Here is a 2,839-nt window from a genome sequence, read left to right on the forward strand (position 1 = left end):
TCCATGCGTACATTATGACCATTGTAGCCGGGGCCATTCAAATTTGCAGAGGAAGTGCGCCCGGTAGTTTCATTTCTGTTCGCTCCTTGGTCCATTTCGTCCACTCATTGTTTCTGGCTCATTTTTTTGTGGATTACATTTTTCATTAAATTTTCTCGGAAAAGCGTCGGTGTGGGAGGTCGCTCTACATGGGTGGTTCTTATTGTTTGGGGGGCGGGGCTTTAATTCATATTTCTCAAATGGCTTTAGTTTCGCGATAGATATTTACAAACATATATGAAACTTATGATAACAACATAAAAATATTTAAAGTTTTGTGTATTTTACGAATACACTCAGAAAACTGAAGAACGAATAATTTGAGAACGAACGTTCTTAAAAATGTACTGTGTCGTACTTAAAATTTTTAAGACAACCGTTCTTGGAATAAGTACTAGTTGTCCTCGAATTACACATTTCAAAAGCGATGTTATTAATACTAATGGAAAACAAAGGTTTATCTTTTCTCATTTATGTATATTCCTTGATCATTTTATGCGGCCAATTTTAAAAGAATATACACAAAAAATATAAGAAGTTTAAACTAAAATTTATGCGATCGAAAAATCTTCAGCCATTCGACTTCTTACACTTGTTTATATCGATTACATTTCTGTGTTGTTGAAGAAACATATGTTTTTTCGATAATCGATTGCAACACGTCGCTCATTTAGTGTCAAAAAGTTCCTGGAGTAACAAGTACAAAATGAATTAAGTGAAATAATTGAAGAATAATGTGAAAATGGGCACGGTGTGCAGGGTAAGTAGAAATCTTTAAATAAAGTATGTAATATACATACATAAAAAGTCGGTGGCCTATGCACGTGTTTGCATGCACGCATATGTATATGCGTATGCATGTATGTGTATAAAACTTTTGTGTTGCCAAATGTTACTTCTAAAAGAAATAAATCTATAAATTAATGTGTAATATTTACAGTTAAAAATTGACTTCTGCGAAATACGCCCAGAGAATGAGCATGCATTGGTTTTTAAATAGGACGACCTGAAGCGCAGTGTTTCCTTTTTACGATAGGAAGATTAAAAACCATCTCAGCAGGCAACATCTTACCGAAGCACAGTCGGCAATAAATGAAGGTAATGTAACTAATAACAAAATTTCTATTTACTTATTGTTATATTTGTCTTTCTTCGTTTTTATAGATGCCCAGGAATCTATTTGTTATTTTGCTTGACAGCGCGTTTCGTTAAAAATTGTTATCTGTAAGAACTTTAAGAAAAGTGTAACAATTTAATTTTTAAGAAAAAAGTTATGGAAGTTTTTATGTATACATTTACTATATATAAAATAAGAATAACAAAACTTTTAAATTCGTGTAAATAAACAATAAATATGATTCGTTCTTAAAACAAAAGTGTTTGCTCTGAAAATAAAAATACTCATACTTCAGTTTTAAATGTGTACAACTTAAACCGTGAATTTATAATGCACATATTAAAATTTGACGAGTTTGGGTCAAGTATTTTTAATATTTATTTTAAGTATTTCCCATACTTAAAGCAGTACATTTATCGTACTTGGATCCAGAACGTTCGTTCTCAAATTCATAATTTCGGTCTCAAATTATTCGTTCTTGAATTTAAATTTTTGTCCTTGAATCAAAAAAATTCGAGTTTACCGTACTTTCGATGCGGTTCGTTCTTGATTTGATATCGAAAAGCGTTAATTTTTCCCTGAGTGTACCTATATAAAATATATATGTTATAAAACAAGTAAGTAAAACCTTGAATTCTGCTATCTAATTAGTGGCACCAGTCAGTAGCAACATTGGAAATTTGAATACCAAATGCATCAAATTCTGCCATTTGTTGGCCCATTAACTTGTCGACGCCATCGTGGTTCGCGATCATTTTGCTTCGGTCTCATCAAAGACCGAAATTCGACGGCGAAGCGTATTGACTTTGAAAACTCGAAACGATTGGGGTGATAAATTTGGAGGGCGTTGAGATAGGCCCCTTCAAAGTACCACCCAAATTCACACAGAAAGAAGTAGTAAGTAAGTTATAAAATGAATATGTATTGTATATTTTTGAGGATGCGCGAAGCTGTTTTAGAATTTGTCCAATAACTGCTTTATTACTTCATAATATATAAAAATTAAAGTATAATTTAGTTAATAATTTAACTATTTAATAATTTATAATTTAGTTAGTGCTAATAGCGACGCCCGTTTACAAGTATTTTTTCCCAGTGCACCATCTAACAGGTGCCGAGCCCCGTCGAACAGAAAAACACCCAAAGACAGAGCCGAAATCCTTATAGACAATACGTAAACAAGTCGGAGAGTGCAGGCAGTATTTTGTTGAACATTTCTGTGTAAATAAACCTCGGGGCCACAAAAACTTTGATCTCGCATGGAGGAGGGCAACTAGTATAGTATAGTACTCTGGTACTGGCCGTTTGATGTTTCTGGACTGGCGTCAGCGCCGGCGCTTCCAGCTGCCAAATTGCTGCTTTATTAGCTGCGTAAGTGGCTCCCCCCCATTTTCCTGCTTTCCACCTGGGGCAAACGTATCTGTTTTGGACTATGATTAGATTGGGTGCGCCCATCTCAGGCATACGGATGGCATCGGTTGATTTGAGCGATTGCGGCCAATAAAACAGCGGGTGAGGAGGCAAACGAGCTGCCAAGGTGGCAATTAAACAGCTTGTCTAATTGCCCTGCACCAGTTCTCAACAGCAAATGGCGAAGGAGATGGAGGCCATCAATCAAGGCGTTGGTGTGAAGGAGGAGTCAGGTTTTGGCCACGGATTCGGCCGCCTCAGGGCTAATTGGCC

The 2,839-nt window shown here is 35.8% G+C and overlaps 1 long non-coding RNA gene across 1 annotated transcript; it reads left to right on the forward strand.

Moving 5' to 3' along the window:
- Positions 1–582: 582 nt before the first annotated feature.
- On the forward strand, positions 583–1,319 carry LOC120452679. The gene is made up of 3 exons (XR_005616491.1): positions 583–799; positions 980–1,137; positions 1,204–1,319. It is a non-coding gene; the product is annotated as an uncharacterized LOC120452679 (long non-coding RNA).
- The last annotated feature ends 1,520 nt before the right edge of the window (positions 1,320–2,839 follow it).

The sequence above is a fragment of the Drosophila santomea genome, chromosome 3R (genome assembly GCF_016746245.2).
Source record: "Drosophila santomea strain STO CAGO 1482 chromosome 3R, Prin_Dsan_1.1, whole genome shotgun sequence".
Classification (NCBI taxonomy): Eukaryota; Metazoa; Arthropoda; class Insecta; order Diptera; family Drosophilidae; genus Drosophila; species Drosophila santomea.